This window comes from Heliangelus exortis, chromosome 7, assembly GCF_036169615.1.
Source record: "Heliangelus exortis chromosome 7, bHelExo1.hap1, whole genome shotgun sequence".
Lineage (NCBI taxonomy): Eukaryota > Metazoa > Chordata > Aves > Apodiformes > Trochilidae > Heliangelus > Heliangelus exortis.
Genome location: NC_092428.1, coordinates 24,953,446 through 24,967,896, shown reverse-complemented (window position 1 = coordinate 24,967,896; position 14,451 = coordinate 24,953,446). Strand labels below are relative to the sequence as shown.

General features: G+C 43.6%; 1 long non-coding RNA gene across 1 annotated transcript; it reads right to left on the bottom strand.

The window, feature by feature from the left end:
* Positions 1-7,132: 7,132 nt before the first annotated feature.
* LOC139798554 (uncharacterized) lies at positions 7,133-11,770 on the bottom strand. Its single transcript, XR_011726857.1, has 2 exons — positions 10,911-11,770; positions 7,133-10,632 (listed from the first exon to the last, which is right to left on the bottom strand). It is a non-coding gene; the product is annotated as an uncharacterized lncRNA (long non-coding RNA).
* Positions 11,771-14,451: the final 2,681 nt, after the last annotated feature.

The following is a 14,451-nucleotide window of genomic DNA, read 5'->3' as shown; positions in this document are numbered from 1 at the left end:
GATCTGTGTTTTGTTCTAGATGTGTATACAAACCCACCCAAATCTTGTAGCCTTCTGATTTATATGGTGAGTTTAGTCTCACGATGAAAAGAAAATGTTTGGGGTTAAGTTTTGGGCAAACTGATGCCCAAATACTGTTTTGTTATTTCTACTCCAGTTACTCACCCATCCCTACCTTAAAGCTGACATGGGCTTTGCTCACAGACTTCTCTTGAGGGATCAACTTGTAGCTGCTGGCCCTGCACACACACACACACACACACACATTAAATGTTACCTAATGAATAATTACCAGAGGACTGGGACATTTAATTCACCTGATAACAGGTGAATTACACACACCTCAGGGAATGAAATAACATTTCAAGGCTGGACACAAACACACATAACACAAAGATGTCATGGTTCACCCTATGTGACAGTCATTGGAAAGCCCAGAAACAGCATGAGGAAACAGGCAAGAGAAAAGATGCTCTATGGAGTCAGTCTGTATATTAGCCTGTGAATAGGCAGTTTTTCCTTGGAAGATTTTATAATTCAGGACAACAGCATGCAGATGAAGGACTGCTATTTGTACATCACAGATTGGAAATGGATGCACAGATGTGAGAAATGGTTTGCACGAGCTTGCACAAGAACTCTGTGACAGAGCCACAGACCTTTCCTTCTTTGCACCCATTTCTCAATGTTTCACTTACATCTTCCCTCTTACTAGTGGTGTGTGAACAAAAGAAAGTTTGGAGTGGGGAGCTCTGCTTGCACAGGCATAACAGCACTGCTAAAGGTCACCCAGACTTTCAAACAGAAGCTGGAAATCCAGAACAAATTTGCTGTCCCTGATATGGGAGCCCCCAGCCTCAAGAAAATAGGTGTTCTCGTGGTATACTCACTCCAGAGGGAGTATAACTTAAATTGCTGCCTGTTCTGCAGGAAAAGTAGATACAATCACCTATCTGATACACAGCCACAGACAGCTGTACATCAAATACAGCTGTGTCTCCATTCTCCTAATTTTTATTTCATGCTGGTGAAAACCACTGGGCTGATTGCATTGGCCTCTACTTCCCCGCATGCCAGGGTGATGAAATCTCTCCTCCAACCCACCCGGCCAGCTCAGTGGGATGTACTGGGACCAGCTTGAATGCTAGAGGGGCAGTTTAGTTTCCATTGCTCCCTCCCCACTTTGGCTTCCCAGCTGAAAATGCAAGGGAAAGGCTGCCAAGTGGAAGAAGTCAGGAGGCAGGAGCACACCCACCAAACCGGATTTGCAGTGACACCGCGTTTCTAATCCCCACAGCACACAGCTGCTGGTGCACAGGGCTGTTTTTCCTCCTGTCAAATGGATCTAGATTTGTGTTGGTAACAGGTTTGCATTCAGTAAGATGTTGTAGTCTTTGCTCCTAATTTCCTGCATGGCTGACTCCTTTGCTTACCACGTAAGAAGCTAATCTAGGTTCAAAATGTGAAAGCGCATCATGCAGGAGGTAGAGTGATGCTGGGGAAAATAAATTAGCACAGGATCCTGTAAATAAGGGCTGCATGGGAAGAAGGATTCAGAAAAGGTTCTGAATTAATAGTTATGGACAAATTTAAATCTGGGTGCAATTTAAATAGATTCACAGAACGCAGAAGTGAATGTGTTTACTGATCTCTAAAAGGGATAGTCTATAAATAGAATGGCTACAAATAGACATTTAAGTCTATTAAAATATCTTTTAAGATCCATGAAAGCATTAAGTAAAGACATCAAATTATACTTACCCTTCAGACTCACCACAGAACAGCTACAGCCTTTCCCTTTTTTTTTTTTTCCCCCCATTGAAAAGCAATTGAAAACAAACTGGTTTATCTTACTGTACCTGCTGTAAATACCTTTATGGCAAGGTAATTGCTAAGTGTATCGTGTTGAACAATTCATTACTTTGTTAGAGGAACATTTGTCATGCCCATTGGAGATGGCAGAAGAAAATTTCCCCGTGACCTTTGGAAAATGAAATCAGTGGCATTACTCAGAAGCCAAAGTCGAGAAGTTTAAAAACAGATTTAAGAAGGGCTTCCCATGCCTCCTGAAAAAGACACAATCTGCACTCCCACTGGAGCCTCCCTACCTTATTCCAGCCCTTTTAGACCATTAATGATTTGTGCCTAAGTAGCACTCAGGGTAAGGTGATTCACTGATGAAAGCTCTGCAGGGCTCCTGTCCTGTGCACAGCCCCGCGCTCGTCATCGCAGCGGTACAGGGCATAACACCGTGGGCTGCCTGTACTGGAGAGAAGATCATGAGCCTGATTGTGTGCTACAAACAAAGGGAGAGCCATTATCAGGCGCTGCTTTGCCAGGCTGCATGAAAAAAAAAAAAAGAAACGCCTCTGCACATTGCATAATGCTCCTGGATGTTCCCAGCAGTGCCAGGGCAGGCCTGCAGGGCTGGCGATCGGACTGGGAGGAAGCTGGATCTCCTCCCTCCCAGCATGGGAAAGCTCAGGAGAGCTGTTGTGTAGGCAAAAAAACCCCTCACTTATCTCCTGGGAAAGGGCTGTGCTGCTCTGGAGTGACGTCTGATGCACAGAGTTGTGGTTGGGGATCAGAGGGAGCCCGGCATGGTGGCAAGAGGCAGGGCAGAGATTTGGGGAGCACCAAAGGAGGGCAGTGGGAGAGAGGCCATGCATGTTCTCTTTGTCATGCCCGGTCCCTTTGCCTGCACTCACCCCTCCACTGGGACAGTCCCCCCAGTTCTGATCAGTCCCTGTGCATTGCAATAGGAAACCATCTAAAGGATGGGAAACCACTCTAACTACAAAGCTGGTGTGGTGTACTGAATGCCCTCTCTCACACTCAGCATGAACGAGGTGTGTGCAACTCTCTACTCCTCATGGGTCAGGTGGGTATCCATGCCCACACCAAGGAAAGATAAAAGAAAAGTGCATCTGGGACAGAGAGAGTGGGGGGCTTAGAGGTACTGCCAAAATGCAGCACGAGGCTGAAATCTCCAAGTAGCACAAAATTCCCACCGGAACAGCAAATGGAGACATTCCCAGACGATGCTGAGTGGGCAAGATTTCACCATGAGTGAATGTGACTGTGGTAAGCATTCTGTGTGACCTACCCAGCTTCATTTCACTTGCCTGAGAGTCCATATGCTTGGAATGCCTCCTCCTTCACCTCCTCCTCCATCTTCTCCTCCTCCTCCACTCTTGGCATCAGGGATTTACGAGGCAGCCAGGAGCATTTCCTAATATTGGTTGGGTGTAACTTTCCAGCATGACTGATCATACTGTTAACAGTGGCAAAGGGAAGAGCACAAGTGGGCAGGCAAGGGAGAGCACTTCAAGCCCTGGAGATGAATGATGAGTGATATTAAATAGTTCTATGTATGCAAAATAAATGTTTGAAGCTGGCAAGGCTATTGTTACCGACACTGCTGGGTTTATTAGAAAACAGAAAAGCTATTTAGAAAAGTGGTGCCTGTGTAGAAAAAACGAGATCTATGTAAACAAGACAGAAAGGAGCTGGGAGTTAATGGAGTTAGAGATTCAGGAGTTTTAAATTAAAAACTAGAGGTAAGGGAAAGGTGTGGAAGTACATGCAGTTTAACTGCAGCTCTCAAATCTCCCATAATAAAAAAGGATATGACAGAAGGGAATGGAGATAAGAGGAAAACAGAGAAAAGCAGTGTATATGAATGAAAACCCAATTAAGCAAGGTGCACAAACACACAGACACAAAACACACTGATCTGAAAATACAGGGAGATAAACTAGAATGTCTTCCTTTAAATAAGGATGTTGGCAACACATATATTGGAGAAACTTTCCAGAAAGAACTAATTAGCAAAATACTGTTATACCAGGTTTAAACAGTATAAATGTCAGAACAGTTCATGCCCGGGAGGGAAAGATAAGTAAGTGACTCAGTCTTTCAGAAGATCTACATAGACCAAATGTACCAAATCAAACATTTACCTTTAAAAAGGGTGAACTTCATTGAAATCAGCAGCTAAAAACAGTAAAGCACTTGTAGATGATGTATGATTTTAAAAGACATTACAGAAGGCTCAGCATAAAATAAAAAATACTCAAAGGTAAAAAATACTAAAAAAGTAACCAAACATGATTAAACCATGTAACACTTCTGAAACGTAAAAATAAAATTTTCAAAAAAATAAGGTGTTAAGGAGATGGAAAAGAACACAATGGATGAGAAACAGAGTGGATGAGAAATCATGGTAAAGTACAAGAAAATGAAAAGCAACTTGCTGAAGACATGAAACTGAATGGTAAGACTTGTTCAAGCACAGCAACAGCATGAGGTTGCCAGAGAGTTTGTGAGGTCCATGGATGATCCGTATGCAAAAGGAACACAAGAGAGGCCATAGTAGAAAACCAAAACAAATTCATTGTGCTTGTGTTCCTGGTGGAACTGGATTACTCTTTAAGGAGAATCTGTCTTAGGTTGCAGTTTCATGACACCTTCAGCAGGACCAAGCTGAGGGCTCTCTGACTTCTCCCTTTTCCTTGGCCATGGTGTCCTGCTCCATTCCCCACACCAGCTCTGGTCACTGCCTAATTCCATGGGGAGCTAGCAGGAAGGCAGACCCAAGTGAGCCACTGAGGGTGTGGGTGATGGGATGCCAGCCTGGGATGCCAGGTAGCAGCCACAGGCTCTAGAATTGTGGACTCCTCATCTTAGTGATGAGGGACTTCCAAGAGTGAGGAACGTGTAGGGAGAAACCATCAGCTGGGAGCTCTGCACACAACAACAAAAGGACCCTATGAAGGAGCTGGGAGAGGGGCTGACCATAATGTAAACATGTTCCCAGGCCTACTCCTTGCCCATGAAGTGGGTGTGTATTGGAGGGACCCCAGGACTATCCTATAAACATATCTGGGTCCTCTGTTTGACACAGGAGCAAGCAAATGTCACCAATGTCACCCCACTGAGCACAAACCCAGTGCAGTCCCTCAGGTTTCCTCACCACGTGGAATCTCAGCACTCAGCTGGCAAGGAGGGACAATGTGTTGAGCATGAGAACGTGACATTACTGAGCTGTGTGGTTCAGAGACAAAGGAGGAAGGTGTTCATCAGCCCACTGAGGTTACTCATGGAGGCTGGTAAGGGCTGATTTCCTCTACCTGATACAGAACTGACACAAACCAAAACATTCTCTCTCCCTGCCTCACTGAACTCCTATATAAATTAGGGTAATACCCACCTCGTGAGGTTGCTTGGAGAATTAATGGATATGGCCAAAGCTTTGAGATTCTCAGGTGCACACACAAATTATTTAAACTGCTTTTAAGCAGTTCTATTTTAAACGTGAAACAGACATGGTTACATCAAGGTCCTTTCAATTGGATATGTGATCAAGATGAAAGTGAGGGTCTGGAGCTGATCATCTTCAAAGTGGGAGCACCTGGGGTGGCTGCTCTGTGTGGATGCACAGGCACTGGAAATCCAAAACATTCCAGCTGGTGATTTCTTACACCAACATTTTTCATTTAAGCTACATCTTTATCCATACCCAAGAATAGGATTCTCTGAAACCAGGCACAGCCAGAAATACAAAGAGATGACTGCCACAATGTCTGACATGCTAACACTAATTGAAACAAAACTAAATAAATATAATAAGCCTTGGATGATTGCTTCTTTTCCTTAAATTTGGTTATTTGGAATTTCCTAGCAATATGGATCTTCCAAACTGAAAAGTCAAGCATTACATTTTTTTTTCCAAATGTCATCATACTCTGAGGGCACTAGAGATGCTTCAGGAAGGTGAGATTGGAAATACTGTCTCCTACCTGTCCCAGCCAAGCTCTTGATCCACACAGGTAAGGGGGACAGGCAAGGTTGGCGTTCAGATTCTTCTGAGAGAATATGGAAATCTTGGCAAACGCTTTGGATGCACTGGGTTTGGATGCATGAGAATTCCTAATATCCCTCCCTGAAACATCACATGGTACAGTCAGCCATATGGTCTAACAAACAAGCTTAAGGTTTAGGTTGTTGTTGCTTTTTCAATCAGACCTTAGGTCACCATCCATTAGGCTTTAGGGACTTTGAAGCTCATGCATGTAATCAAATCCAGTTCAATAAAGGCTAAAATCCATCTTGTCTTGATACCATCTCGAGTGCTGACCTGAAATAAGCTGATGTTGTGTTTGCACTTTTCAGCACTCCAGAGTGAAGATCAAACACATCCCATTTCTCATTCTGAGATTAATAAGTGGCTCCCAGCTAACTGAACCTCTCAGCTTCCACGACACCAATACATCCAACACTCTCATTTCCAGATATTTTAGCCACTTTCATGGTTGCCATTACTTTGATTAGTCTCAGTCTCAAATGCATGTATACCCATCACATCTTTGTGACTAACATCTGCTCTTTTGCCAAGAGCACAGACAGACAGACATCTCCAGGCCAGAGAACATGTCCCACACCATGGCAGACAATTTCCAGCTCCATGGAGTCCTCAGCAACAAGCTCACCAACTTTTCTTTCCTGTTTTCCCTTTAGCCAAAGGCATGGGCCAAATCCCACTGGCATCTATGAGCATCTTACCATGCACTTGATAGACAGTCTACTGACTTCAGCAAACCTGGCCCAGACCTCATTGCTCCTCCCAGCCTTCCTGTGTTCCTAGATTTCTCAGGGTAACTGCTAAGGACAGAAAGAAATCCTTTTCTTACTCTGGTAACAGAAGAGCTGCTTTAAAATCTGGCTAAAAACAGGTGCATTTTCCCATCAGGTTTGTGAGTCTCTCATCCCAGGAAAGACTGGTGAATTTGGAAATCCCAGTGCTCATTGAACCACAGGAAAGGATGACTTTTTAATTGACTGGTTGGCAATTTTCATCATCTGGTTTTCCTGTGTGGCTTTTTTAAAGTTAGGTTAAGTCATTGATTTAACACAGCTCAGGCCTGTTTCTTGCAAAATCTTTTTCTGTGTGGTATTTTAGCATCCTATCCAGTTTGGGGTGGAAAACACTACTGGTGTTAAGAGTCCTATGGGAAAGAGCAGATGTAATATTTGGTTACATAAACAGTGCAGGCAATTAATACTACTAATGGATTTTGTGCTTGGTTCAGCATAATCACACTTTTCAAGGCAGGGACTTATGCTTTTTGGTTTTGTTTTTAATATGAAAATAAAGTGCTCCCATTCTAGTGAGCTGTTTTCACAGAAAACAGCATTGCTTCTCAGATACCATCTTCCCAGGAACAGCCAAGGAATTCTTAAAAGGTGACCTTCAAAGGTAACTTCTTTTGATGAATTAAAAAACACCCAACCTGCAATATCTTTCCAATTGTAACATTAGAAATTCAGGTCTCATCACCCTGGTTTTCCACAACTGAAGACTTTGACGACAATCTGAGAAGCTGCTCTGGGAATATTTCTCCCCTGCACAGTTAACTCATGTTCTGACTCAAAATCAGTGAAACCTCTGATGCCACTGGCCAGGGTCAGAAAGAGGATCTGCAAAGCATAACTAAGCCCTTTGGGTCACCTGTCTGAGTCAGTTGTTTGGCTCACGCAGGGACCCAGAGCCTTGCAGGAGCCCAGAGACCACCACTCACCCAGCTGGGAAGAGGGATGGGGACCCCACAGCATGGTGTGAGCCCAAAACAAAAGGATCCTGCTCCTCTCTGCCACCCACTGCAGCCACAGTGCCCAGCCTCATGCTCCACCTGAATGAGCTTGCTAGTCCTGCAAGATACCCAGCTCAGAAAAATGTAAAATAAAAAAATGTAGGAAAACATAAAATAAATGGAATAAGAGCATATTTTCTGGCACAGCAAATTTAACCAGCTCATTCAAAGCATTCAAGGTGCACCAGAGCTGCTGGAAATAGTAGGACAAGGTGACAAGGACCAGGACTGTCAGGGAAAGATTTTTTCTGTCTGGTGATGTGTGGGTGCTAAAATGCCTTGTGCCATGCCAGGAGCAACACCTTTAGGTTGCATTGAGGGAACAGCCACCTGAAACTGTAGCTATCCAAGATGAAGCAGGTCCTGCCCCCTCCCTGTCCCCCTCCTTCAGCCTTCCCTGCAGTGGTACCCTGTGTGCCCATGGCACAGGATCCAAAGGCCCATGAGCTCAGGTGGTTATGGCAGGAACCTAACAGCAGCAAGGAAGAGAGATTTGCATCTTATCGAGAAACATTTCATAAAGCCTGTGAAGTTTTTCTGGAGATACATCCATGGACTGAAGAAGAGGTATGACCAGCCTTGTGAAACACTCCTAACTGAGGAAAGACCCAAATGCAAATACTTTTCCCATAGGTGTAGCACATGAAAAAAAATTTCACAACAACCAGGTTGGTGATGCCTTCGCAGGAGGAAAGATCAGTAGAGTAGGTGAAACAGAAGTGGCAATGGAACCATGCTCAGACATCAAAATGACAATATATTCTACTTAAAAATAATTATTCTAGTCTCAGCTGCCCTTAATACTCATGGTAAAACAACTGCTTACATTATTATGTGTGTCTTTTATAAAAAAAGAAAAACAATTTCTACTGAAAATATCTCCACCTCTGCAACCTTAGTCAAGGCTTCTCAGTCCTCCATACTCCTGAATCCTATGGGATAAGAGCAGTGGAAGACACCATGGGAGCACAAACACAGCTGGTTCTAAGTGCCTGCTCTGGGGCCAGTGTACTCACAAGCCAGCCCAGTCTGCTTCAAGCCCATCCACCCCAGACACCATAAACCAGGTGTGAGAATCCACTTCTCCTTCCATCACCTTCCCTATTAAGCCAGCACCATCTCACCTAGTTGAGGAGAAAAGGAACTGGTCAAAAGCAGGGTGAAAGAGGAACTTTCTGCCCTGATGACATTGCAGACTGAAACCACCAGAGAACAGGAAGGTGATGGTTAGGTATATTTCCATAGCAGAGAGGGGAAGGATGTCAATGAAACAGAAAAATGCATCCTGCAGCTCCCATGGTACCAGTGCTATAACAGGCATGCATTTCTGGGCCACCTAATAATAGCAGAATGCTGATAAATAGAGAGCTGGGACAAGGGTGGACAGTGAGTGGGGAAAGCAATGATAACAAAGGAAAAGCTGATGCAGGAGGAGGCAGGAATTGATTAATATGAGAAAATTAGGAGTGGGCAGTGAGCTGCACTATCAGCTGTCCACGTGCAGGTGAAGGACATAAGTGGGCAGGCTGGCCCAGGAGGGGCAGGTGGGAGACTGAAGTTTGATGAGAAGCAATGGCTTTTGTTTCTACACCACTCAGTTTAACCCAAACCAGCTGGAAACAACCCAGCCATGTACACCCTTCAGCTGCTGGGCTGCCGTGAAGAGCACCCTGATTCTTGGCAGCCCAGCCCTCAGCAGAGGGAGAGAGAAAACAGCTTTCTCCCCATCATGTCCCACCCTCTGCCCCCCACCCAGCGTGGTGGCCAGGATCAGGCTTTCACACAAGTGCTGGTTTAACAGGATTCTCCACCTTTTGCAGGATCTGGTCCTTCCAGATCCAGAGGTCCACTCTGACATAAGGGACCACTCTGCAGTGAGAAAGAGAAAATTCAGTGATGGGGAATCCTCTTCCCAACCAGGAGAAGCAGCACAGCCACTCTGCGTGCTCGTAAGTGCTTCTTCCTGGAAAGTAAATTGCTGGTAAATAAACCAACACATATGTCAAGGCTTGGTTTGTTTTTTTTCAACCTTTTTAAGCACTTGGCAGCTTCAAAAAGGAACAGGATAATCTAGTTTTGGTGAAGAATTAGTGAAATCTCACGGTTCTTGTTTCTGTGTCAGGCTTTGAGGAAACAGTGCTGAGCCCAGGCTGTGCACAGCAGCCCAGGGCAGGCCATGAGCAAGCTGTGACTTAAACCCTGCAGGCAAGAACAAGTTGGAAAAACCAAAAAAGCCCCTTGTGTATTCCCAAGAAGTCCACCAGTTGATCTGGTCCTGAGGTGACTAATAACAGTTGGACTGACTGGACACTCTGTGGCTTGGGTTAGCTGGAAAATTAACTTTCTGCTCTGATTCTCTCCTGCCCTCCCCCTCCTCCCCCCCATTCCAGCATAAATTGCTTGGTTTCAAGGAAATACAGAGGAAGCTCAAACAAAATAACAATTTACACAAATGCTGTAAATGTCACAGCAATACTCAGAGGAGGGAAGTGGGAAACTTCATTTGATCTGTGCTAAAATGTCCTAAATAGGTTGTGTTCAGATTTGGCATCTCAAACAGGCCCCACAATAAAGAGGGCCAAGAGCAGAGCACAAAAACATATATTGAAGAGGAGAAATTTAAGCCAGTCTGTCAAAACATAGTGTGAGCTGGGTCTCACTGCACCTTGCTCATGTTCAGCTTGGCTAATTATCCCTCTTGGGTAAGTTAGTTGTTTTCTTGGCTTTAAAATTTTATTTTTCTGGTCTCTGGGTGAAACCTATTACACCTGCTTTCCAGGATGTGTGGAAGCATTATCAGTCTTCAAGACCTCCTGCATTCCTCCTTCGTGCTCCCATTCCTGCATCACATCATCTTCCACCAGCCCAGAGGTGTCAATTAGAGGATGATCCCAGGGCACTCATACGATGCCATCAAAAAGCCACTGTGTCACCTCCTCACACCACTTCCTTGGCATTCATCCCTTTGATTCCTATTTTGCTGGAAGGGAGGAGCAGGAAAACAAATGTGACCTGTGCTCCCTCCAGGACATATTTGCAGCAGCTCTTTCTGTCAAATTAGTAAAAGGAACTGGCAGAAAGGAACCTGCTATTCCAGTTCTGCCAGCAACCTGGTGACAGAAGCAATTGATCCCAAATGCAAATAAAAATGTTACGAAATGAGTAAGAGTCAGTCGTCCTTAAACAAGGTTTGCAACTAGAAAATGGCATTTTTTCCTTCCTTTGTAACAAGTTCAGAGACAGAAATAAATTTGTCACCTGAGTCATCTGGAGGTGCTGAGCCTGCAGGTTTCTTGAAACAATCCTGAAGGATGAGATTTTTCAAAGTTGGACAAGAGGGACACAACGAAGCTGACTCCTTTCCCATTTCTGAGCATCCATGCTTGTATTATCAGCAGAGCTACAGAAAACATAACACAGGGAATTCCAGAAGCCTTTTTTTCTGTCAAGTACTGAATTCCAACATGAATCTTTTCAAGTGGGTTGAAGAGAAATTTCTATTTTTTTTTTCTTAAGAAACATATAAACAAAGAAGCCACCCATGAAGCATAACACCACAAGCCATCCAAGTCTTGGTTTCAAAGTGGGCATTTCATGCAAATCTAATGTCTAGTTTTGTGAAACTGTTCCTTAGAAAAGTTCTAAGCCAAAAATAACTCAATTAAAACATTTTAAGTTCTTAGGACTTCTTAGGATTCATGCTGCTTTGGGGCATTTGCATTTTTCCCCTCCCTCACTTCTTGCTTCACCACAGCAAATATTTTAGTGTTTAAATACAAGTCAAAATCTGCTTGCAGTGCTGACTATAATTTTCAAGTACACAGTATTGAAAAGGGAGGGGAGGAGATTCTATCTTGATTTTTTTGTGGCTTTGTCCTGAATCACAAAGAGCAGACAGTAATTTCAAGCAGAATGGCTTTTATATCTGAAGGAGAAATACAGAGAAAAAAGGAAAGCAAAAGCCAGGCCTCCTGTGTAGTAGGTTCCTCCTATGGCAGCTCTCAGAATGAAATATGTAAAGCATCCCTGCCCCTGCAGACCCTTCAGAGATGGAAAGTTTCAGAGCACTGCAATGCTATTTCAAAAGACACTTCATAGCTACACACACCAAATTTATAAACCTGGCTATTCCTTCACAGACAAAATAAAATGCATGAACCCTGAAGGGCAAAGCACTTTTTCACTCTATTAGTATAAACTTGACCAATTCTGTTCTTGTGCAGAGTCTTGGGTGCATGTACTTGGTGTGCAAATAACACAATTAAATGTTATTCTGACTCTGTCTTTTCTTTACCTCTTGCTAAACTGCTGTAATAGAGAATAAACATTTCTATGAGTATATTTTGCTCTACTCTCCAGTATTTCTTCCCATCTCTTTGCTATGACTTGCTTAAACTATTTCTGCACTTACACAATCCTGATGCTGATTCACCTGTACCCATCAAACCATTGTAAAGGGATTATTACCATTTAATCCTTGTTGTCCTATAGATACAAATTACAGCAGCATTTGAAATGTATACGTGTGAACTCAACCTTTGTGTTTAACTTAACTTTCTTGTTGAGGTGCCTGTGGCCTACCTTGGTTTCAAGAGTATCTTCCTATTGCTTTCCAACACTCACATAACACATCTGTACCTATACAATTAATCTGGTTTTGTACTGTACCCCTCCATATTCCATCCCATCTGTGTTTGCTCCTTTACCAACTACACAGATTCCACCACACCTTCACCACTCAAACACCTCTGAGCATCCCCTCCTCTGAAACCCCCATTAGGTTTGTACTTATCCCTTCAGTTTAAGCAGAAGAGTGTCCCTGCTCCACAAGCTGCTGCTCTTCATCAACCAGGACACAGAGGGGAAACAATCAGCCCACAGTGGCTCTTTTGACTGTTCATATTCCTTGCAAATTTGCCTATTTAGGAAATAAAGAGAAGTCTGAAGCTGTATGACCATGCCTCCCTCTTCTATAGCTCTTCCTTTTAATGTGTTACATGTCATGTATTAATTCTTTGCTCTGTGCAGTGTCTCTGTTCCCAGTTTTGTAGTTTGACACAATGATTTCATTCTGAGTGACACGATGACAAATAAAAGTAATAAATTTCCATGTGCCTACTGAGTATATCCAAAGGATACAGGCTGCCCAACAGCATCCCTTGAGATTGATTGAAATTAGTAGGCTGAATACTCCAAGATTTGAAGTAAACAAACTCTCTATGGCACCACCCTGCTCTCTACCCATCAACTCTGCTTTCCAAAAATAATGGTCAGTGAGTGAAAGGGTTAATTTCTCTCTGTGGCTGGTTAACCTTTCCAGGCTATTCAGTTTCCTTTCAGACTCCAGCCCATGGAGGCATGCAAGGTGAAGGATAGAATTACAGACTGGGCATGTTTCCTGTACTTAGTGGGTGGATAGAGCACAACTTCCTCACTAATAATGTCAAGGTAATTAGGACATCCTGCAAAACCTGTTACAGGGAAGAAATAGCCATTGTTTATTGTCATTTCTGCTGCCAAGCTGGTGGGCTTCTCTCTACTTGCCTTTTGTCTTGAGCTCATCTCTACTTTAGCAGAGACATAACTGGGAGACAAATAGAGAACTCCAGGATTCACAATATGGACCTGAGCTATAATCTGATTTATTTTTTTTTTCAGCCACCTCACTCCTTCCAGCCCTATCTAAGGGCCTGAAGCAGCCACTGTAACTGGCACCTTTCAGTCCCACATGGAAGCCTTCAAGGGACTGAGCTGCAGAAGCCCAGCTGGACAGGCAGTGAATTATGCAGTTTATGCAGTGCTACACACTTCCAACAAGATGGGTCCGAGTGGAGTAAGATTGAAATAATTCTGTTCATTCTTTCCTACTGGCTCCCTTAAAAATCTCCTTTCTGGTGGATGCTGTTTAGAGGAGTGGAGCTCTTCATCTGCCTCTTGGGAAGTCTGACTTGGGAGAGAAATAAACTTTTTTAGGGGCCAGTGAACAAAGTTTGAAAAAAAAAGCATATAAGATTTAGGTAACCGAAACTTTTTTTAGGCCTCTGTTTCACAAGATATTTAGCAGCAGACAACTGACCCTACAGGTTTGCTATGACCTGCCTCTCCTCTAACTAAAAATATGCCAAGAATGATTTGGTTTCATGGGCACAATACTGGAAACCAGTTGGATGTGCAGACCAGGTCTGCAGCCCTGGCCTCTCCATTCACTGAAGGGGATGGATGGGAAATGAAACAGCTGAGAGATAATGTGAAGCCTTTGCCTCTCAAAGAAAAAAAAAAATAAATCATTTGCTTGTTTTTTTCTGGCTGCAGCCATCACAGCCTGTGCGTGCACAGAGATGCCAGCACAACCCATCCCATATCACAGAAGAATTTACATGGTCAGATGCAGTCAGATGGCAGCTGAGCCATGCTGGAGAGCTGGCTTCAAATGCTTGTTAACTTCAAATTTATATTTAATCTATTTTTAAATCCATTTCTACCCATGTTAACTTATCCATCAATGGCTCAGTTTTGAATGAGTCTTGTAAAGAAAACAAGAGAGAAATAAGAAATGGGTTCCTGAAGACTTTTAGATGCATTACCAAGGACCATCTCAGTATCACTGAAGCTTTGGCATGGGAACATGAGTGTGCAGATGTATCCTTGGCCAGGGCCTCTTAGATACTAACTTGTGCCCAGCTAAACAGCATATAAATCCTCATGTCCATAATGGAATACAGATCATGATCTGCTAAATTATTGCTCTTTCCTTTTGTAATGTTTCCTGGCTGCTGGGGGCTGATGTTCATGAGCATTT